The sequence below is a fragment of the Enhydra lutris genome, unplaced genomic scaffold, assembly GCF_002288905.1.
Source record: "Enhydra lutris kenyoni isolate GAN:26980312 unplaced genomic scaffold, ASM228890v2 scaffoldscaffold51, whole genome shotgun sequence".
NCBI lineage: Eukaryota > Metazoa > Chordata > Mammalia > Carnivora > Mustelidae > Enhydra > Enhydra lutris.
The window spans coordinates 2,064,053-2,088,885 of NW_019154135.1; the positions used below are offsets into that span (position 1 = coordinate 2,064,053).

A 24,833-nucleotide genomic window follows, 5' to 3' on the forward strand; every position below is an offset into this window, starting at 1 on the left:
GCCATTCATGAGGGTATGTAGTCTTTCCTTTAGAGAAGGAATTTGTTTAAAGTATATCTGAGATCGCTTGGTGACAAATAAACAATGTGTTCAAAAGAAAGCCCTGTAATTTTTTCATTAGATGATTCATGCTTAAAAATGTCAAGTGATCAGAAACGAAAGACCCAGTGATCGGGTCATTTGAAACATACGGTTCTGGGAGTTATTATGTATGCCAACACTAAACATGGGACGTCGGTCCCTTCTTTTGTCCTTATAAAGATAGAAGAGCCCTTGGCGCCTGGTTCTTTTCTTACACCTCACATTCAGTGCCCTCGCGTTTCCCTCACCTGTTCGGCGGTGCCAGTGTCAAGGTGAGATGTCAAGACGTGGCGGTGGGTTTGCCGGAGTTCAGATAACTCTACTGGTTAGCCTTTGAGTGGTGTTGAGGAAACTACTTGCCTTCCTGTGCCTCCGTTTCCTAATTTGTCAACTCAAAATGGGCATACCTACCTAGATCCATTATGGCAAAGGTTAAATAAAATTAACACCAGTAATGCCCTTAGAGCGGTTCCTGGCACATAATAGCAGACTCAGTCCATATTAGCTTTTCTTATTTACTTTGGTTGGACTTCCTGGTGTGATCAGTTATTTCCCCCCGAGAAGGAAGATTGTGACAACGAACCTCCCTGTAAATTGCTATTTGGGGTATCATATGGGAATAGTAGAGACTTAAAATGACTCAAGTATTATAAATGCAGACCCATCTTGATGAAAATTGAATAAGTGATATTTTGGTCTTGAGTTCTATCTCTGCAAATTAGAAACCATATTCTATTACAGTAATTGCTCCGTACACTAACAATGGGAAATTCTTTTAGGCCAGTAGATTTCAGATTCTTTTGCTTAGTGAGATCTGTGATTTTTATTTCTGCTCTGTTTTCTATGATGAGTGAAAAGTTTGTATAAAAAACACAATTTGTTAATTCCATTGAACCATTACAAATGGTTCAAGTTAAATATAACTTCACAGAAATGAATTCTTCTGAATATATTTATATTATATATAATATATATATTTGGACTTGAGAGGCACATTGTATCAGATGTATCAGATTTCTTTTCCCAAGTTCCTACTTGAACCTTGGTTCTTCCATCTCATTAAATCAATAACATCCATTACTTCTTGGGAAGGAAAGCCCTACAGGAGAGTCATAATTTGACTTTGAACTTTCAAATAGAATTTGTCATATTGATAGCAAGATTGTGGTCTTGAAGTAAGCACCTTTTGTTGAAAAAAGCCATTCTTTCTCGAGAAGGAAAAAAAAAAAGAGGGGTAATACATAATGATTATCTTATAAATCAAAAGGTGGGAGGCGGGATTGAGGAGCAGAGCAGAGCAGTGACGTTCCCACAACATGAAAAGGAGCAAATGTCCAAGTGCTGGAGGGAGTCCCTGAAAGGGAAGTAGGTTGAGAAAGGGGACAGAATACCTTCACTTCTTTTTCACTTTTTTTTAAAAAGTTTTATTTATTTATTTGTCAGAGAGAGAGTGAGCACACAAGCAGGGGCGTGGCAGGCAGAGGTAGAGGGAGAAGCAGGCTTCCCGCCGAGCAAGGAGCCCAGTGTGGGACTCGATCCCAGGACCCTGGGATCATGACCTGAGCAGAAGGCATCAGTTAACCAACTGAGTCACCCAGGCATCCCCAGAATACCATCACTTCTGCATCCTGTGGCCTTCCGGTGGGATCTAGAAACTGGGAGGGGAGAATTAAATATTAATAAATCTGTCTGAATTCGAGAACATTGAAAGTCAGTACTCCCTTATACTTGGGAGAAAGCCTGGGAAGGTTGCAGACCCTTCCTTTGTCGTGGCAAAATGTCCAGCAGAGAAAGCAGCTGAAGTCTTCTTCCCTGTTCCCTCTCTACCATCTCCTTTCTGGGAGGACCAGTGAACCAGAGGAGGATGCGGGATGCAGGGATCTCACTGCCAGCCACAGTGGCAATCTTCATGGTCATTGCAGCGGGTGCCAGATGGACACTAAAAATCTGGGACAAAGAAATGAGTCTCACCAGCAGAGATGTCCCAGCAGACGGCAGATCACGGGATGTCTCAGCGAGGGCAGAGGGGAACCAGAATGCTCCTCTTGACACAGACAACACTGTCTTAAGAAGTCTTCCTTTTAAGACTTCCTTAAAAAGAAGTCTTCCTTTTAATGGTCAAGTTAAAAGATTTGTTTTTTTGTTTGTTGTGTTATCAGAAGGAAAGGAAAACATTATCAGAGATAGAAGGTAAAGTAGGTGATTTACAACAGAAATTTCACCCCAGCACAGAGTATTAGTCAAGATCATGATTCTGTGTTTAAAAGTACGTGAAAGGTAGTGCTTCCCAAGGCCTGAAAATGTGGCAATGTAAACACAGCTCATTCAGCCCCACGATGGACCACATGTACCCAGAGTCCCACTGTTGGGAGGGTTTTTAACAAATTGCTCTCCTTTAAATTCTGTCCTGCACGTTTCAGAAGCCTCTTTCGTCAAATAGTTCCTTAGCTCAGAAACCTCAGTGATGCATGTGTTTGTATAGGTATAAAGGACTGTGATTGACTCTTACGGTTTATTTCTTGATTTATTGCTATTCTTGTCCCTTTTGAACAGTTCTAATTATAACATATCAAGTTGGGAGGAGTTAGTCTGTAATTTTTAGCTACAGAAAAATGACTATTTGGAATCAGTTCTCTTTCTCTGCCATTACTGCTATTTGAAACATAATATGTACATTTTGGCATGAAGATTTGGGTTTTTTAAGGAAGAAGCATATGGACCAATAGCAGGAGGTGTGCATAGCCCTTCAAATTCTACTGCTAGGCAATTGAATTCAGTGACCGTACTGAAACTTGAGAAAATCGTGCTTACCATTTGGCTTTGTGGTATATTGACGTCTTGTATGTCAGTTTTCCTGTTTCATGGGATTTGTAAGCTTGAAAGACCTTGATGCTAACTTAATACAAACAAGATAAAACATTCTTAACAGAGTGTGCTGACCATATGTGGGGTTCATTTCATGGTGATTTTCATTTCCTTTAGAAAACTTCTCAGGAACCCTAGCGGTTTTTGTTCAGAAGTTTAAATGGCAAGACCGAAGGGATAGCGTGGCAAGCGTAGGCTGCATCATTTCTAAACTTCAGATTGTGCTAACTGAATCTGAATCCATACTGTATCACAAATAACCAAGCCCAATGCTTTCCTGCATGTCGTACATTCATTGAATCATCCATCCAGTTCCTCCTCACTTCCCTGCCCCCACTGTGGGTTAGGGGTATACTAGGAACCAATGATGAGACGAAAGAGATGGAAGACATAGTGTAGGAACTCGAGGAATGTAGAGTGTGGTCAGGGCGTTGCACCAATAAACAGGTAAATATTACATTTGTGCAGGTCGATCTTGGGGCCTAGAGGATGAACTGATTCAACTTGGAGATGGTCAGGGAAGGGTTCCTTGAGTGCTAGTGAATTAATCCATATTATCCAAACAGAAGAAGAAGGTTTTCAAACCAAAGGGGTAGAATGAAAGTGACACCTTTAGAGAACCTCGAGGAGTTTGGTGTGACCAGAACATAAGATGCACGTTGAGAAAATATAAGGATACTCCAGTCTAAGGACTGAAAATTAGGGGGGAAGTCAGATCATGAACCACCTAGGTTAAACCCCATAAAAACGCTGTCCGGTAGGTGGTGGTGTGTCTGCTTTACAGATGAAGAAACAGACTTGGAGAGCTTAGACATGCTTATGGCTACACAGTGAGCAGCAGAGATGGGGGTCTTCTGACCACAAATTCAGTGCTATGGCAGAGGAGTTTATTGGATTTTTTTTTTTTTTTTTTAGTCTCTTAATGACCTCATCTGCTTTTAACGATATAATCAGCCATAAAATGTGAGAAAGTATTAAATTAAAATTGCTTTGTGGTTGTGAACAATGCTATTTAGAAAATTAAATTAGTGAAAAATGCATTAATACTAGTAATACTACTACTACTACTACTACTAATAATGTGGTTTTTGCTCATATTGGAATGGGCAAGAAGTTCCTAGTCACCTCACAGTCTGTACTGAGCATGAGCATTTAAAAAATATGTTTCTGCCACGTGTATGGAGCAGTCTTTAGCTCAGTCTTTCTGAATAGCCACCTGTCCAGAAGCCCGAGAGAGGAGACCACATAGCCGAGGGAGCTAAGGGTTGGAGCAGACTGGAAGGTTGGCCTCATGTGGATTTTTATAAAATTTTATAAAATTTTTATAAAATCAATGCATGGTTTCTTCAGGAATAAGGAGCCAACACTACCAAATGGTTTGATGTTTTAGAGTGACTTTACCATAGCAGAAACATTATAAGAATTTATTTTAGGGCTCTTGGGTGGCTCAGTTGGTTAAGTGTCTGCCTTTGACTCAGATCGTGATTCCAGGGTCCTGGGATGGAGTCCTTCGTCAGGCTCCCTGCACAGTGGGGAGTCTGCTTCTCCCTCTGCACCACCCTACTCCCTGCTCATGTGTGTGCTCGCTCTTGTCTCTCTCTCTATGATAAAATCTTTAAAAGAAGAATTTATTTTAGAACTCTTGCAATGAAACAAAGCAAGCCAAAACAAAACTAACCCATGTCTTATCATCCTTTGGGGACCACAGAGGGAAAATCAACCTTTTTGAAGGGAAAATTGACTAACCTGGGGCCCATTCTCCCTAGGAGAGAGCCTATGTTAGGCTTTAGCCAAGGGTAGGCGTGTATATGATACATCTGAAATGGAGGGAAGGAACTATAAGATTCCTTTATGTTCTCAAAGGGACCAAATAAATCAGGAAAGATTAAGAACCATTTTAAGTGTGCCACCCCAGACTGAGTGTGTATGTGTGGATGTGTGCATGTTGGGGGAGTGGTGGCCTCAGATTCCTTTTAAATTTGTAGTATTGAATTCTCCAGATTTGATCCTAAACAGGCAAGAGGTTTCAGAAAACATTTCGTATTAGTATTTGACAAAATAAGGTTTTAATTTTTTACATATTGAGCAATTTTCATAGAGCAACATACTGATCCCATTATCTCATCCAAACAATAGTATCAACGTTGTTCCATAGCAGTAAAGCTTATGGACCTATAATGAATGTTTAATATGTGAATTATAACAGAATTTTAATTATGATGAAACTAAATCAATACAACATCATCCATCTCTCTGCTCATATAAATGCATAGAACGGTGGTCTTTAAGTTCAGTTGAGTTGATTAACAATTCCTGCTTTTTAAAATTTGTGACAGGCTACTAAATCTCTTGATAATCCCCCTTTTAACCTCCAAGACTTTTTTAGATAATTCAGAGTAGAATATGAGTTGCTATAATAACTGTAAGCTAAAGTAATATACCATGCAGCAGCCATGAAATGCGGGGTACATTATTATGAAGTTTGTATTAAATTAAAAGCCCGAGTATGTAAAGGTAATTCAACCATAAAAAACTAAACAAAACAAAACAAAACAAAATTTCATTTTATGTTATTGATAAAATTAAAATCTGGGAATCATGTTTGTAATCATCTGTTGGGTGTTTGCATATCCTCAATTATTTAAGTGTTATTTCTTTTAAAGAGTAGCTCTTTTATTTTGCCCAAATTATTGGTCTCAAAAGGTAAATTTAAGTTGGATAATATTGCATCCAATTAAGCAGTACATATTTCAGAATAGTAACTAAATATCAGTATTTATCTTTTTTTAGGAGAGTTATGGAGAAATATGTAACTCAAAAAGCTGTAGTCTTATCTGAGAAGGTTTTGTTGATCTTTACATGTTTGGAGGATTTTTTTTTTTTATATATGAATTCCACTCTTTTGCAAATCTATTTTGAAATGTAGCTGAAGATAAGAAAATGTCTATGATTCTGTTTAACCTTTTTAGAAAGAAGTCTTCTAACTCAGCATATGATGAAGAAATTTTGAGCCCATTGTAAATTCAGATTTGCAGCAGAATGTCACCAGACCCTTCGATATATCAGCCACCTTTTTGATTGAAAAATCATTTTCTACAACATCCAATGTTCTCATAGCTTTTGGAATGTTTCAATCACACCTAATAATGCACTATAGTGCAGGTCCAACATTGTTTTTAAAAAGTATGTAGCTTCTTGCACATTATTAATCTCTACTTGTTGATATTTTGAAAAAATGGCCAATCCTTTTGCTGATGTGTACAAAGAATTGCTAGTATTGGGAACGGTTTGCAATTCTTTAGTTGCCATCTCCTCGGAGAACTTTATCACTTATAAATCTGAAAGACATACAGGACAGAGTAGATACATTTACATTTTGCAGCAAAATGTCTACATGTGTCAATGGCATGATACTAGACTTGGTTTAAACGTTTTGGAAAATAATTTTGAATTGGTACAATTGAAAAACAACTTAATGTAAGATGATCCACTGTTTTCTACTGTCTCCTTTCATCTGGTTTCTGATGTCAATTGCATGTATCTGATACAAATAGATGCTGTCTTCTGTGGTAGACCTGTTGTCCCCTCTAATATTACTGAAGAGACTGAAGGACATTAAATCTCATTAACAGTATTCGATACGAATTTGGTCCTTGTTATACCAGTGCTTTTATATGGAATTTAGGCAAGTCTGTAAGAATCAAAGACTTAATTCTTAAGTTAAAACAATTTTCTTTATCTTTCATTCTGATTTGCAGTAATTTCCGAAAACCTTCAGTCACAGTTGAAAAATTATTTATGCCATCTTAATGGTAAACATGTTTTTAAGAAATAAGATGTTTTCAACCATAAGTTTCGCCTACTCTCTGTTTTTCTTAACATGTTTTTATAATTTATGGGTGACAGTTGATCACAAAGGGATTCATTCCAAAACTGCAACTATTTTAAATATAATTATTTGTATGACTTATGAATATTTTTAGTATTTTGTGAGTCATTCTTCTCTATAGATTTTTGATGGCAGGACAGATGTCTATCAATTTAAATGTAATATCCTAATTATCATTTATCTAAGTATTGAGATGTTTTAAAAGATATTGAGATCTGTTTTAAAAATTTTATATTATAGAGATAATTGTGTGCTTACAGTATCACTTATTTTTATTACCTCACACTATGCAGAATCCAGGTTAAATACAGCACTGTCGTCTATGAATATGTTGATGGCAGATCTACGTCAATAAAATATTTCAGGTGTTTCATCTTTTTGCCATTAACATTATGGCTTGACTTCCCCATTTTAATGAAATATTATAACACAGACTTTCATCTTGACACCATTGATGAGGTAACTAAAGCTCATAGGAATCCCACATCAGTGACTTAACATTGACTTCTAAGTTTGCCAAGTTGTTCAAGTACTTCACAGGAGTTGTTTAATGCGGAGAGGTTTCTGTGGAATGAAGAGGCAGAGCCCCGGTAGCATAGGTTTAGGTGTTCCTAGGAGTGAGTGAACCAGTTGGATTGATCTTTTCAGGAGCTTGGCAGTGAGTGGAAGGTCAAAGGGATGATTAAAGAGAGACATTGGATCAAGGATGGGGGAGCTTTGCACACTTCCCAGAAGGCACTACCACGAGAGAGGAAAATGTTGTACGTTCTAGAGAAAGAAGGGACAGAGCAAGTGGAGTAAGATCTTGAACATCCAAGACATGGGAAGGGAGAAGAAAGAGAACCAGGGAGAGAGGCACTGTATGCCCCGAGACTGGCAGGAAGAAGGGGGAGATGGGTGGTGTGAAGGTGAAAAACAAGAAGTAGAGGGAGTACATGGCTTTGTTCATTTCCTCAGTTCTGGTGAAGGCATCATGATTTGTGAATCGTAACAGGGGAAGACAAGGCAATTGTGAGGCACATTAGGATGGAAACTTTCGGATGGCTGTTCTCAGACCGGAGGTGAGCTGGCCAGCCAGAGCCAGTCAAGTACTTAGCTGTGAGATGCTGAGACCCATTAACTTAATAAGTGTTTCCCAAAGGCAAGCCATATATTCAGGACTTGGTTAGGCTCTGGGGATACAGAGATGAAAGACCCGGTTCTAGTCCCTCAGGGGTTTACAGACATGTAAATCACTAGTTACCACATGGGTGCTACTGTGGGAGCTGGGAGAGGGATGTGTTTCTCAGCCGCAGAGAAAAAAGAAACTGGATAATTTTCTTTTAAAGGAGAGTGTCTTAGGCTCTTTTATGTGCCTGGTTAGCTTTACTTTATGCATTTCAATGAAGATTATCTAGTTTTCAAGCTAATTAGCAGCAGAAAATTCTAAGGTCTAAGTTATGCTCTAAATGACATCTGACAGAACAATAGGAAATAAACCACAAAACCTAAAAAAATGAGTACCAACATCTTAGACTCTCTAATTGGTTAGTGACCAAAATCTAATTCAAAGTGGATTAAAGAGAAAAGAATGAAATTAGAAATTCACATCATTGCCAAAGTCTGGGAGGTGCTCCTGGGGTCAAGACTGGCTGCATTTTGGGGTTCAAATAATATCATCAGGTGTTGGTCTTTCTACAGTTTTTGAGAAAGGAGCCTCTTCTTTACTCTGGCGATTTCACACCACAGCACCATCAAGCCTGTGTATTTCTCTTTGGGAAGGAAACATTTCCCTTTTGTGTAAGAAGTGTGGCAGACCTATGAGCCCAGGGTCTGGAAAGCTGTATTTCATATCAATATGGGCCAGTGAATCTGATGGGAAATTTTTGCCTTCCCATGAAAGTAATAGAAAAAAAATTTTTTAAGCTATTATTCATATTTTGGGTAAAACTATAAAACCCACAATTAAACTTATCATGACTTTGTTTCCCCTATGGATTACTTGAGTATTTTTTAGGCTTTTTTCATTAATCCTGAAAGCTTCATCTTCATCTTTACTAACCAAGTAGTCACTAATTACTTCAGTATAATTCTGAATACATCCCATGTGCAGCTCTGGTGTTAACAGAGAGTAATTTAAACAGCAGAAAACAGAAATATGCATTAGAATCTTCAGTGCAGGTGTAGACTAAATCATATGTGCTTGTATGAGCAATAATTGTTATGGTCATACAGCTCTGAATAAAGCATCATCAAACCTTTACTGTGGTGTTCCCTTTATATTTGTTCCCTTTATATTTACGATCTCTTGACAGAGATCGTAAAGATTTTGAACTTAATGTCATCCCAATGACTATTAAGCACTTTTCCTAATAATGTTTAGTACGGATAGACAACCGTCAGGTGGTGAGAATTTAATATTCCCAGACATTAAAAAGAAACAGTCAAAACACAGTAGCATAAGGCTAGTTTTAGACTGACTACAACATGAGCAAGGGAGTTTCTATTTGGAGATGTTTAGAAAATATCATATACACGTTTTACATAATTAATCAATATGAGTCATTTTAGTGCACCCCATTACATCTATTTGAATTTCTCTACTCCTTTGTTGTTGTTAGAATAATAACCGGGGATATCTACAGAACACTCTTTCTTTACTTGATTTCCTTTAACCCTTTTATAATCTCAGTGGCATTCATCTGTAGATGATCAACTTAATTTGATTATTGGTGTTGCCTTATAAAAAAAATCTAGTAAGAAATTATATCCATAGTGAAGCAGGCCATATTGTGTTTTGGTAGTTCAGTTTTATTACTATGCTTAACGGTGGTGATAACTATTATTATTTTTGTATGATTTAACACTGATATTTTTTGACATCACCACCTATTCGTCCCCTTAGCATTAATAATTTGTAATGCTTGGATTTTGAAATCCTGTGAAAAAGCAGTTCGAAGGATGCAAATGTTAGGATTATTACCACTACCAAATAAATGTCCTGGCATAGGAGATATTAAGCAATATAAAAGGTTTAAAGCTTGTGTATGGCCTACAGTGAAAAGTGAAGGCAAGACCTATGATTTGATCTTTGAAGTCAAAATAATCCTCTCCCCTCCTTCCTAATACATACTGAACCAGATAAGATTACAGTTTTGTTCCCCAGGCTTTTAAATTTTTTTTTTTTATTAGAGCGGAGGGTGAAGCTATGTAAAGCAAAATAAACACCATTGTTACATAAGTGTTGCATGTAGACAAGGCATGTTTGGTTTTTAAGGTACTTTAGAATATTAAAGACTAGAATATGAAAGCTGGTAAGCTAGGTAAGTTTTTCAAGAAATGTTTCTCTGGAAAAAAAAAATCCAAATTTTAAGGCTCAATGTTGACAACACGAAGGAATGATAAGAAGCAAACTTTGAAATTTCACTGAGACATTTTCTTGAGTAAAGATGGAGCACGTAAGACGCCCCCCTCCCTCCTTACACTCACACCGCTGACCCTGTAAAGTAGGTGTGCAGGTGAAGACTGAATGAGATGCTTTGGGACTGCCCAGGGGCAGGAGGCAGACACACAGATAAAAGATGGCGCTCTCCTGTCAAAAACTTTAAAGTAAAGCCCAAAACTCACTCTTTCCTAGTCATCGAGATTGTCCTTTTCCTTATTTAACTTTCTTCCTCAAGAAGATAAAAGAGCAAGTAGGAAAACCTGGGCAAAGAAAAATATGTGTACAAATAATTAAATATGCCTTGGAAGGGTTGAGAAGACAAAATCCAAAATGCTGTTTAGTCCAGCACATTCAGAAGTGAGCTCGACTTTTGGTCTGAGATTTCTGGCAGCCAGCAGAAAGAAAGGAACCAAGATCACTTACAAGCATCACCATTTTCATAAAATGAGCCATTGGTCTAGACAAGCAAACTTCTTCACTGACACTGTAAGAGAGACATTTTTCTTGTTAGTCCTTCTCAAGTTAGGGAAAAGGTGGTTCCTTGTCTTTTGTCTCAAATGTTAGGTAGAATCTTCTCATTTACAAAGTACCGAGTGAAAGTTGAACATCTTTCAATGATAAGGTAAAAGCAAAAGGATTTCCCAACATTACTTCATCCCTGGATAAATGATTCTGACATTTTGAATCATAGAATAGGTTATTGTTTTAGCACTAACTAAATGCCAGTAAAAACTAAGGTGCTGTCAGACTTTGGAAATTATATTAACATATTTTATGCTATTTTGTAAGTTGCAAAGTGCTTTCACATTCATTATAAAATCCAATTTTTGCAGCATCTCTGTGGTGTGGATAATTCTTTCTCTATCGACGGTGGTCTGCATCCTGGTTTGAGGTCAAGAGACTAAATTGCCTGAACTTACACAGCAAGGAGGTGGTATAATTGGGGCTCAAACTAGAACCAAATCTTTCTTTCTGAAAATAGTATCTTTCCCCCACTATAGTGCCTGCAATTCAATTTTGCAAGGAAAACCTCCCACCAAATAATTTCTCATAGATAGAGACATTTCTTTCCAATACTTACTTCATGCATTCGCAGCATACTTTCATCTATTGCTTTAATCTTGATAACGTAGAATGGGCTGAGAAAAAAATAATAGGCATTATAAAATAGCCACCAATTGTCAAGCACTATACCATTATTTCATTTGGTTATTAAAGCAGTCCTATAAAGCCAGCATTATGGTCCACATTTTGCAGATGACAGAACTGGTGTCAGAAGAAGAAAAAAAAAGTGACATAGTTGGTATGTGGCAGTCAAAATTCTAACCAGGTCTGTTGGACTCGAGCGACCTCGTTTTGATCACCAGAATGTGTGGCTTGGCAGCTCTCATGATATACAGCCAACTAGTCTTTGTGAAGGAAGTGGGAGACCACTGTTGCTCTGTCCTTATCAGAGAAGTTCTAGAAAGTCGAGCTGTCTGTGCTGGTGACTGGGTAAATGCCGACTTACTCCCTAGGATATACTCCTGCCGGCAAACAGGACATTCTTCTTAACCAGTCTTCATACCTGTGTTTAAGAGCAGGGCTTTGGGACTTATCAAGAGAAAGCTTCCAGCCTGACATCCATTAGGTCCTTCAAGTGAGTAGTGGAGAGAACGTGCTTGCACTCTGACTAGTACGTGTCACCGTAGAATCCCCACTTTAGAATTTGGCACCTTCTTCCCCTCCTCTCCTGCTGCTGGCATTCTCAGTTCAGTTAGCGAAGGAAAACGATAGTATGTATGTATGTATGTATGTATGTATGTATGTATGTATGTATTTATTTATTTATTTATTTATTTATTTATAGTAACATATAATGCATTATTTGCTTCAGGGGTACAGGTCTGTGAATCATCAGTCTTACACAATTCACAAAATTTACCACAGCGCATAACCCTCCCCAGTGTCCATCACCCAGCCACCCTATCCCTCCACCCCCTATCCCCCAGAAACCCTCAGTTTGTTTCCTGAGATTAAGAGTCTCTTATGGTTTGACTCCCTCCCTGGTCCCATCTTGTTTCATTTTTTCCCCTCCCTACCCCCGACGACCCCCCACCCTGCCTCTCAAATTCCTCATATCAGAGAGATCATATGGTAATTGTCTTTCTCTGATTGACTTATTTTGCTTAGCATAATACCCTCTACTTCCATCCACGTCATTGCAAATGGCAAGATTTCTGTCTTTTGATGGCTGTGTAGTATTCCATTGTATATATACACCACATCTTCTTTATCCATTCATCTGCTGATGGACATCTAGGTTCTTTCCATAGTTTGGCTATTGCGGACATTGCTGCTATAAACATTCGGGTGCATGTGCCCCTTCAGATCACTACATTTGTATCTTTAGGGTAAATACCCACTAGTGCATTGGCTGGGTCATAGGGTATCTCTATTTTCAACTTTTTGAGGAACCTTCACACTGTTTTCCAGAGTAGCTGCACCAGCTTGCATTCCCACCAACAGTGTAGGAGGATTCCCTTTCCTCCACATCCTCACCAACATCTGTCGTTTCCTAACTTGTTAATTTTAGCCATTCTGACTGGTGTGAAGTGGTATCTCACTATGGTTTTGATTTGTATTTCCCTGATACCGAGTGATATGGAGCACTTTTTCATGTGTCTGTTGGCCATTTGGTTATCTTCTTTGCAGAAATGTCTGTTCATGTCTTCTGCCCATTCGATTGCATTCTTTGTTCTTTGGGTGTTCATTTTGATAAGTTCTTTACAAATTTTGGATACTAGCCCTTTATCTGATATGTCATTTACAAATATCTTCTCCCATTCTGTCAGTTTTCTTTTGGTTTTGTTGACTGTTTCCTTTGCTGTGCAAAAGCATTTGATCTTGATGAAGTCTCAATAGTTCGCTTTTGCCCTTGCTTCCCTTGCCTTTGGGGATGTTTCTAGGAAGAAGTTGCATGGCTGAGGCTGAAGGAGTTTCTGCCTGTGTTCTCCTCAAGGATTTGATGGATTCCTGTCTCACATTGAGGTCTTCCATCCATTTAGAGTCTATTTTTGTGTGTGGTGTAAGGAAATGGTCCAGTTTCATTCTTCTGCGTGTGGCTGTCCAATTTTCCCGACACCATTTGTTGAAGACTGTCTTTTTTCCCTTGGGCATTCAGGAAAATCATGGTTTAGCAAGAAGGTGAACCATATGCAACTTACTTTAAAATTCAAAGCACTCATTTTTTTCTGTGACTTTTTCTATCCACTCATATTTCCATGCTTTCAGTTTGGTTTTGTGTACATATTTTGTCTCTCAGGTGCTGTGGTAGGCACTGTAATGACAGCAAAAATGAGCAAAAAACAAATCCAAAAAAACCCACCTGAAGGGAATTTGTGATCTTGCAGTGAGCAAAGAGAAACAAGCAAATATTTTGGTTAAAAAAATCTCCAGGTTGTGTAAGCTAACTGCCCAAGAAAAGTAGAACCATGAAAAATAAATGCATTAGTAAGCAGAGAGATGCAAATAAAAACAATGATGTTTACACTGAGTAAAGTAGCAAAAATTAGAAAACTGGAGAGAGTCAAGTGTTGGCAGAGATATGGGTGTATCGTGGCTAACATGCACTTTTGGGAGAGTATGTACCCATGCAGACATTCTGGAGGACAGTTTGGCATTACTTAATTTCTTGTGACCTTGCAATTCTTCTGTTCAGTATATATGCCAATAAAATTCCCAAACAGGTCCATAAGAGGTCATGTATGAAGATAATCATTTCTAGTGACCAGGAGAATATTGTCAAAAGTGTAGGTGAAATGTGGGCAGTGCATATCAGGGAGTATTTTTTTTAAAGATTTAAAAAAAATTATTTATTTGAGAGAGAGAGAGAATAAGCAGGGGGGAAAGAGGGAGAGGGACAAGCAGACTCCCCATTGAGCAGGGAGTCTGATATGGGGCTTGATCCCAGGACCCCGGGATCATGACCTGAGTCAAAGGCAAATGCTTAACTGATTGAGCTGCCCAGGTACCCCACATCATGCAGTATTATGCAACAGATCACAGTACCGGTAGCAACATGGAAGGATCACAGAACAGCATGGAACAATAAAAGATGAAGAATAAAATTTATCATGGTATCCATTTCAGTAAATTAGTATGCGTGCCTAAAAATAGTACATATTTTCCAACAATGCTTCATAAAAACATATATATTTAATATATTAGAATGGGTTTTTGTGGAAAAGGAGAATGGAAATGGGAATAGGGAGTAAAAGGGAAAAGAAATACAACACAGGGAAGATCCATTAGCCCGTCTTCACAACATGACATTCAACAAGGAGCGTGTTGAATTCAGTGCTCTACAACAGGGAAAACAAACATTGAGATTCAAGGGGGCAGGATGCTACAACCTGAAGTGTCGAGGACATACTTCATAGAAAAGTGGCATTTGACTTATATCCTAAAGGATGGCAAAAATTGGACAGAGGTTAGGGAAGATGAGAAGCTAGTCCGGGGGATAGATACCGGGTTATATGAGAAGAGCCTTCTGGAGAAAATAAGGCCAGCAACTGCTTGGGTTCAGCGAGGAGGGAAGGGCTCACTCTGGTTGGTGCATAGGGTAAGACTGGGGCACAGTAATAACAGCCGACATTTGGCACCAAGTGTCAGGCTTGGTGCTGAGTCCTTCATGCACCTTATCTAATTAATCTCCATGATGGCCACGTGACATCCATAGTCTACTCCTGACCATCATCAGTCTTCATTATTCACCTCCCTGATGCGGCAACTATGTCTTAACGAGGTAGGTCCCTTTCTAGCCACACATCCTGTGATTGCTAGATTCATGACAAAAAGCCTATGCCCTTCACCCCCACGCTCGACTCGCTTTCGAGGAAGTCCTCTGTCAGTTTAGATGCGGAAGGGCCTGGTAGTGAATTGGTTAAAGTAGCCCAAACTCAGCCCTATGCTGGGTATGGCTTTAATTATCCCTTACTACTGATTAGTTTGATAGCAAAAGGATATTCGAGAAGGAAGCTGCCCATATTATGAAGTTCTGCCTATATTTTAAAGGCCTTTCTGCTCATGTGTCTCTCATTGACATGATGGAGGGGCTCTGCCAACATCAAGCTAAATAAGGACAAAACATTTATAGGCACCCTTTTAACCCTGTTGGAGCTGTGCATTCCGAAATCCCTCCAAGTTAACAAGTGGGTAAGCACAAAAGGGGCGAAACTGGCCCTTTTTAACTACAAAGACAGGTTTAAGCTTTATCATGCTGTTTATCATGCTGTTTATCACGCTGCCTTCATTAAACTCCAAGCTTCTCTGCCATAAAGATGGGAGAAATGGCCCCGTCTATATGGTAGAGTTTGGAGTCTCGGCTTACTGAACTCGAATGCAAGACAGATCATTCAGGTCAAAAGAGGAATAGAATTTGGTTTGTTGGAAATGAATGGCCAAATAAACATTCAGGCCAATTACTATGACAGTTTCCATGTTTCGGGAAGCGGCATTTGCAACATGAGAAACTGAGGTATAGAAGCCCGCCAATGGAAAACAAAAGCCAACGTGTTTAGAAAGGGCTTTTAGTGACAGACCCAAGTGAACTGAAGTTTCAGCAGGTCTGGTTTTTATTTATGCCTTCCTCTTTCTTGCATCCACACCCATTTCTCAAATTCTTTCTTTGCTATTTACACATCAAAACATCTGGGATTGAGCTCCCAGCACCTGCTATAGGAAGCAGAGATTTTTCCTGCCAAAAATACATTTCTCAATGGCAACATTTAAATTAAATACTCCTCATTTTGTTCCAAAAGAATGTGTGTTAAGGTCTGGTTCTAAGCAAATACACGGCTTACAAAACGAGAAGAAGAACCCGATCATCCTAACAAAAGAAATCCCCGAACCTGAAGATCTTGATAAAGGAATAAAACAAATGAAGGATTCAACACACAGACCGAAAACAGACTCTTCGTAGTTTAGACCTGGAAGACTCTACAGTACATCTGTTTAGCATCTTACAAGCTGAAGAACTCTGCCTTGAAAAACCTTCTGTACCAATGACACACAGAATGAAAGGTTATGTTATGACTTTCAGATGGAAACCTGCAAAAGTTTATCTGCTGGACGGGATGATTAACTCTTACTACTTCTGATTCCAACTGTTAAAGAGATTTTTCGCGTGTGAATTCTAATTAGCTTCTTAAGTTTCTATCAGAAACACCAGAAAGAATTTTTGCGTGGAGAGAGCGAACGGGTTGTGGACTGACTAGAATGTTTTAGCTGTAACCTCCATATGGAACTAAAGTGCCCCCCCAGTAGGGATTTTATAGAGTGAGTTTTAATAATAAGCATATATGTCTATGTATTGGGCTGGGAACAGAAATACCATATTTGAAATATGAGCGTGTTACAAAGCCTCTATAACTGGTAACAGCCATTGGAAGTTTTGCCGAGATAAAGGACACTATTTGTTTCCAAGTGTGGCCGCAGAGAAATGCCCTTAGACTGATGTGGCAAAAAGCATACTTGCTGAGGAGGTACCGCCGTTTGTCATAAAGTCGTGGAAAAATTAGAAAAAAATCCTTTTGGCGATGAGTTTGCTACCAGAATGTATCGTCTTTGTTTGCAATTTACTTGAGCGCCGCCCCCCCCCCCCCCCGTCGTGGGGGCGGGGTGGTGGGTAAGGATGAAAAAGGGCAGTTTCCATACACACCAGGTTCTCTGCCCTGCTCGGTTGTCCCAGGGATGGACATTTTCTCGATCCGTAGGGAGGAGCTACTTTCTTCTTCCCCAGCCACATGGGAGGCTCGCTGCCAGCTCCTTTGCCTCGGTGCCCCAGGCATCCAGCAGACGCATCTCAGAAACACTATTTGAAGTTGTCTGTGCAGCAAGTGGGTGTGTGAGGGAAGGAGAGGTATCATTTCCTTCGGAGACATACACACCCTCCGACCCAGACGGAGGAAGGATATGCTACCCAGCCGGCTCGCTGCAAGGGATTTTCCATGTGCGTTTTATTACGCTGAAGCTGACTGTGGTGACAAGCTGCACATTGAATAGCTATCTGTCTTTCCTGAAATTTCACATTCTCTTCTCTTTTGTAGGGAAAGTGATGTAATACCCTATTGCTTGTGTAAACAATATCATTTAATTAGAGGGTGTCTGTTTTCTCTTGCATACCGTGAACGCTGCGTTCTCCTTGCTCGGATGCCATCATGCACTTGGTTGCACGGCGATGACCTGTGCTCTTGGGGACAGTGAGGTGTGCACGCTGACACCGTTAGTAGCCAGCAATTTTCGCTGGGGAAATAAGTTTAGGACACTGTTATTAATTTGGTTTAGAAAATTGCTGCACAGCACTCCGATGAATAAGACGTAGCCGAACACATGGTCTTCGTTATTCAATAACTATCCCTCTGCAAAGGAGACATGGTCTATTTCCCATTTGAGAAGGAGCTTACAACAAACTAGTAAATATGGAAAAAGGGCTACACATGTACTATAATTTTATTGAAGAGTGCACTTATGTAGCCCTCCCCCACCCCGACACACTCACACAACTTGTCCACATCGATGTAGTCCCAGCTGGTATTAGCATAATCATTACCACATTATAAACAAGCCTGTGGAAAAATAGCCTGAGAGATTTAGATGGCTTGTTTTATAAATGAAGGCAGGTGGGGAGGGGGAACCAGATATTTTGGGAACAAATTCTTTTTTTTTTCCTCCCTCTTTAGAAATAATAGGTTAGATCTCATAAACCTCAATTAATGGCATGGACAGAGGAGGTGGAGTTGAAAGGAGTCATGACACATTCAGTATTCCTGGATCGAAGTCAACCAAAGGCTTACGGTGGAGCCCCTCCACTGGAAGAAGTTCTTGTTTGGTGGAAACGTTGAGCCTCCCTGTTTTCTTTCCTACTGGAGCACAAGTCGAATACTTTTCATAGAGTTCCTGTTGGTCAAGGTCTGGCTCTTTTTTTCTTTCTCTATTGTACTTTTTCCTGGAGTTGACCAGATGAGAAATCTGGACTTAATAGCTAATTCCAAGTTTTCTGCCAAGACCAGAAATAAAATATGATGTAAAATGTTGTCTTACCTGAACGCTTCAGGACATTAAATGCCGTTAGATCCAGGTTTAATTGTAAGAAGAACCCAAGACAGGGAAAGGAAACGAGTTTTATGGAAGTAAGCCTGGTCCATGTGTCCAGGTTCTAAGAGATCAGACTACAGGCTGAAAAGAGGTTTAGCACGCTCCCCTTTTTCTTCTTGCTCTTATTCTATTGACTTTTACAAGCATGCAGAGAATAAGTAAGTACGCTAGCCACAGAAGGATCGGGGCTATGTTCTTTCCAACTTCTGATGGGAGCAATACCCAGAGAACAGTTTGATCGGGGTAAAGATGGCGTTGGTGAGTGTGGTTGAGGCAATCCCTTCTCTGTGGGTTTATTACGTCTTCTGTGGCCTTATGATTTGTTTGTAAGTTGCCTTACTTTGATCAGATGGGCTTAACCATCTGTACCTATAAAACCAGAATCATATATAATACGGATCCCATGAATTTCAACATCCAGGAAGTTAATAGTTGGGTACAGTACTCTTTGACATGAGATCTTTTTGTGTGTGTGTGTGTGACAAACAACATATATTTATTTTCTCATAGTTCTAGAGACTAGAAGTCAGAGATCGAGGTTTGGTTTCTTCTGAGGCTGTCCTCTTCATTGGCTGGCAGATGACTTCCTTCTTATCTGACATGAGATTTCTAGTTGTAATGAAGGTAACAAGGCTCTCTCTTCCTACGCTGGCTTGGACTGAGGTAGAGGTAAACATCGTAGATAACAGACCTATGGGAAAGGAATGCCCACATATCAAACTGGCATGATCATCTGCTTTACTAGAACCTCGCTTAACCCCCGTACAATATCCTCAAATTGCATCAAGTGCTGAAATTACTTAATGTTTCATTATAAATAAATTATCTGATATGAAATGTGTTATTCACATAAATTGGCTTTTTCCATGATTAAGAAAGAGAATTAGATTAAAAAGGGCCTGTTTCAAAACGACATGGCCAGTTTTCCTTTATATGTTTGCTAAGTTAATAAAGTAATTGATATTGCAAAGACTTGGCCAAAAGGCAGGGCATTTTCAGGCCTTACAATTAAACCATCATGTCCACAAGAGCTTGCTTAATGTATTATTTATGGAGCACTGATGGGATGGATATTCAGTGTAGTGTAAGAACAAAGTGAAGCCAGTGTATCCACAGTGTGAGTAAAAGCATCTGAGTATTGTTTTCTATTGATAATAGAAGCTCAGATTTATAGAACAGAAAAGGACCCTGGAGGGTTTCTGGTAACAACTCATTTTATAGATGAAGAAGCAGAGGCTGAGAGAGGGGGGAAGTGACTGACTTACCCCAGGGCAGAATAATTCCGCTGGAGTTAGAACTCAGCCCTGTTGATACTCAGAGCACTAGAGCTGTCCTCTCCCACTGGCTCCACACCAGGCCCTCCCCTCATTATTTTTGCCCCATTTCCGAACGATTTTGGAATTCTGAAGAATTCTGGCTGGATTCTGAGCCTCTGCCCACTGCAGTCTGTCCTCCATACCGATATAAGATGAACCTTCTGTAAGTCCCATTCTTTTCAAGAATCCCTTCTGTATTAGGATTCTCCAGAGAAACAGAACCAGTAGGAGATAGATGTAGGTACCCCTGGGAGGAGGTGGGGTATGGTTCCGGTGTGAGCATGTAGGACTCATATACCCATGGGGGGAGGTGTGGTGTGGTTCTGGTATGAACGTGTGGGTCACACGTACCCGTGGGTGGAGGTGTGCTGTAGTTCTGGGCAGAGTCTGCAGGTCCAAGGACCAGGAGAGCCAATGGTTAAGTTCCAGTCTGAGGGCAGGAGAAGACCAGTGTCCCAACTCCAGCTCACAGACGGGTGAAGCTCCCAGCGTCTTTGTTCTCTTCAGACCTTCGGTTGACTGGATGACGGCCACCACATTAGGGAGGGTGATCTGCCTTATTTAGTCTATAGATCCAAAGGTTGGTATCATCCAAAAATATCCTCACAGACACATGCCTGTTAATCTTTGACCAAATATCTGGGAACATCATGGCCCAGTAAAGTTGATGCATCAAACTAACCATCATACTTTCCTTAAGAGCATATAATGGCTATGTCTTCTTCTTGCCCTTTTTTTTTTTTCTTTTTAGCCAAACTTTTTATTCATTTCAATACTCTTTCTTGGACTTAATCTTATTCTATCATTTCTTGGACACAGAGAGAAGGGAAGGAAAGGCTGACTTTAGTGCCAAATTGCTCCGAGGCACTACAAAAGTCTTTTAGGGCTTATTTCTGTTATAAAATAAATACATGTTTACATTAAAAAATGCAGATAATAGAGATAAGCAAAAGAAGGAAATAAATGTTTTCCTTAATTCAAGAGGCAGAGGTAAACTCTATATAGCCTTTTAGACTTTTCTGTATGTAGTCATATAAAATTTATATATGATACTCATTCTCAGTGCTATCATTTTTCATTTACACACCCATACACCTATGAAAGGAATATTTTTCATTTTTTCACAGTATTCGCTTTATGAATATCCCATAATCTGTTAACTAATTCAAGATTGGATACCAAGATAATTTCCATTTTATGCTGAGACACCACTTTGGACATGCAGCCTTGCATACATGTCTAATTATCTTATAAAAAAACACAGGTGAATTTTTATTTTCCAATTACAGCAACTCTAAAACCATTTTGCCTCATTTTCACCTTCTCATCCTGTGTTTTCTTCAACTTTCTAAAACAAATCTTTTAATTTAGTGAACTTGGGTTTACATTGTCGTGTATTCTTTACTTTTTCATGTGTGTCATTTTAGTCCTCCAGAGAAGCTATGAAGTTCTTGAAGGGAAGAATCATATTTTATGTTTTCATATAAAGATATAAGCAAATAATCACATAATTAATTTGAATTGTTCATGAAACATACTGTGGGTTGTTAGACTATTCTTAGTTCAGTAGTCTACCACCTAAAGAAACAATTTTACAGAGTTCCTACAGCTTTGAAAATTTGATCACTCACCACTTAAATGTGAATAGTGAGTTTCTCAATCTTCCCATTGGATGACACATATTATTGAGGATTTTGTGTAGAATATTGCCGTGGTCATGTCTGAGAGTGCCATGTAGCACAAGAGACTGTTTCTACATCTAAAGATATAGCAGACAACCTAGGTCACATATAATAGGTTAAAAATTATTCTAGACACTCTTGTGCTTGCCCTGGTATGATGTTCCATGAAGAAATTATTCCATTTAAGGAATGGCACGAAGGTTTCCCTTTGTGAATATGACATTCACTGTCACTTTATTGTTTGGATTTTTATTTGACATTTGGTCTTATGATGTAGACTTTCTATAGACTTGATTAAATAAATTATGGATAGAAAATATTATTGCATTCTAATTATAGAACTCTTTTCTGGTAATTATGAATAAATACTAATAGGCTTTGGAATAGTCACTAAGTTTAAATTGAACATGAAAGTAGAACAAGCATTAAAGAAATGTAAGTGTAGGATGCCTGGGTGGCTCAGTCAGTTAAGCATCTGCCTTCAGCTCAAGTCATGTTCCCAGGGTGCTGAGATCGAGTCCCACGTTGGGCTCCCTGCTCAGCGGAGAGCCTGCTTTTCTCCTTCTCCCTCTGCCTGCTGCTCTACTTGTGCTCCCTCTGTATCTCTCTGTCAAATAAATAAAAATCTTAAAAAAAAAAAAAAAAAGAAATGTAAGGTAAGGGTAGGCTGAAACTTTGGGAGGAAAACACCTAGATTGTAAGACTCTGCCTGAATCCAGTTGGAGATTTGGACACATACAACTCTCTAGTATGTCAGTTTCCCAAGGTGATGCAATTAGGCATTAACATAATTCAAATATATAAGCAGGGATAATTACTGTGACTAAGAGGATTAAGGAAGGAGTCATTGGGTAAAAACATGGGAGCAGGGACTTGAGAGAGAAGTAGGATTTGGTGTGTGAGTAGTGGAAAGTGAATTATGAGTGTTAGGGCTAGAATGAAGAGACAGTATAAATATCTGAACATACTTATTCCTAGAATGTTAAAGGGTCTAGTGTAGTGGGGAAAAAAAGATGAGGGGGGAGGAAAATGATTGAAGAAACAAAAATGGAAGCGTGACCTGACTCAGGACTATTCAGTGTCACTCGAAGCAGTTTAGGATTCATTCTCTAGGTACTGGAAGGCAACTCTGGGACAAGATTTTAAGCAGAGAATGACATGATTGGGTTTATTTCTTAGGTTAATATTCTGACTTTGTCAAATAAGATAACTTGCATAGGCTAGACACTGGAGGTAAGAGAGCCATTGGGAGTGTACAAACTAAAGTTCAGGTTGACTATCCATAATCATGAATTGTTACTTATAATAGTGGCTCTACCACCTGATAAAGAGATTTTTTTTAATAATTAAAAAAATTTTTTATAAACATATAATGTATTTTTAGCCCCGGGGTAAAGGTCTATGAATCGCCAGGTTTACACACTTCACAGCGCTCACCATAGCACATACCCTCCCCAATGTCCATAACCCTACCACCCTCTCCCTACCCCTCTCCTCCTGGCAACCCTCAGTTTGTTTTGTGAGATTAAGAGTCTCTTACGGTTTGTCTCCCTCCTGATCCCATCTTGTTTCATTTATTCTTTTCCTACCCCCCAACCCCCCATGTTGCCTCTCCACTTCCTCATATCAGGGAGATCATATGATAGTTGTCTTTCTCCAATTGATTTATTTCGCTAAGCGTAATACCCTCTAGTGCCATCCATGTTGTTGCAAATGGCAGGATTTCGTTTCTTTTGATGGCTGCATAGTATTCCATTGTATGTATATATCTATCTATCTATCTATCTATCTGTATGTATACCACATCTTCTTATCCATTCATCCATTGACGGACATCTAGGTTCTTTCCATAGTTTTTCTATTGTGGCTATTGTGGACATTGCTGCTATAAACATTCGGGTGCACGATTTTAATAGAATTTAAACTGTTTTGGGGGGCTTGGTTGGCTCAGTCGGTTAAGTGACCAACTCTTGATTTCGGCTCAGGTCATGATCTCAGGATCTCATGATCTCAGGCTCAGATGGAGCCCGGGCTGGGCTCTGCACTGGGTGTGGAATCTGCTTAAGATTCTTTCTCTCCTTCCTCCCCAACCCCCCTCCAAAAAAAAGAACACAAAAAGCTGTCTTGGATTTTATCTGTGACTTTGGATCTTCCAGTGCTTTTATGAGGTATTAGCGCCTTTCATCTTCCCTTCTGCTATCTGTCGGATCTCTCTAAGAGGCTATGTTTGTATTGTCATAGGTGGTGCTGGTGGTACTCAGTTTTTCTGATCTCTAGCAGTCCAGATTTCATTTCTCTTCAATACTTAGTCTTTTATGAGTTTGCGTTTCCTCTCGTGGACAGATTCTTCTGTTTTGACAGGAAGGCAGGAAGAGAGGCGGAGCCAATCAAGAACTGTCCATTCCTGCTTGGGTAAAGAATGGCTACTGCTCACATGTTATAACAATGTCCTTACGGGGGCTTCTCCTGAGACTTAAAACCAACACAGATTTATCTGAGCAGCGTGTAATCATACATTGTGGCAAAAACATTAACTAAATGTATGAAATGATGGTATGAACATCACAAACAAATACAGATATATCACTATACTTCTTCTTGGCCCTTGGGCTCCATTTACAGGGGAAGCTCTCTCTCACCAGAACAGCCATGGCTCTTTCTCTGTCCTGTTACTCTCACACTCTCTTTTCTGTCCTGCAAGGGGCTCTCGATGTCTTGCAAGGTCCACATATGTTTCACCTCAGTCCTCAGAACCTATTTACTATATTCCCAGAGTTCTCCTGGCCAGGATATCTTATGGGGGCCCTTTCTCTTCTTGCTGCTTTCCCTTTTACTCATTTTGCCTGTTTCCTTTTTCTCTTCTGTGGTTTTTCTCCTTCTTTGGCAGCCTGCTCCATGCCTTTCATCATCTGTGACTTGGTGCTCACCAAGCCCTTCTCAGGCCCCCTCCATTCAAGTGGGCATGCTCTCTGGCTGGTGGGTGCCCCTCGGACCCACTCTCAGGCCACTTTTGTTGTTATGGATTACAACTTCCTTGTTCTCCTGTTTTCCCTCCGCAACTCCCCTCCCATCCCCTCCCCCCATCTGCTTTGGTTAAATCCTCCTGAAGGTTCTGGCCTTTGTGTTGAAAGCTGCTTTCTGGTCTAAAAGACAACTGGTTTCTGCTGAATATAAACTTTTAATTATTTTCCCTCAGAATATACTATCTCTTCGGAGGGAGAGAATCGACTTCCAGGCTGAATGCCATCATCTCTGTAAATATGGTCAACCTTTGCTTGCATAGAACTTTAAAACACATTTTATTTTATTATTTTATTTTATTTTATACAAGGAAGTGGTTCAGTGAGTTCATGAGGAAGTATACAGTGTAAGCCAGAAAGAGAAATAAATATATACTGTGCTAGGTTGTGATAAATATTGACAGCCCAGACTGAAGTATA

General features: G+C 39.5%; 1 protein-coding gene across 2 annotated transcripts in view; it reads left to right on the top strand.

Moving 5' to 3' along the window:
- The window catches only part of LOC111157075 (succinyl-CoA:glutarate-CoA transferase), a 775,701-nt gene that overhangs the window by 443,779 nt on the left and 307,089 nt on the right, over positions 1–24,833 (top strand). The window lies entirely within an intron of this gene.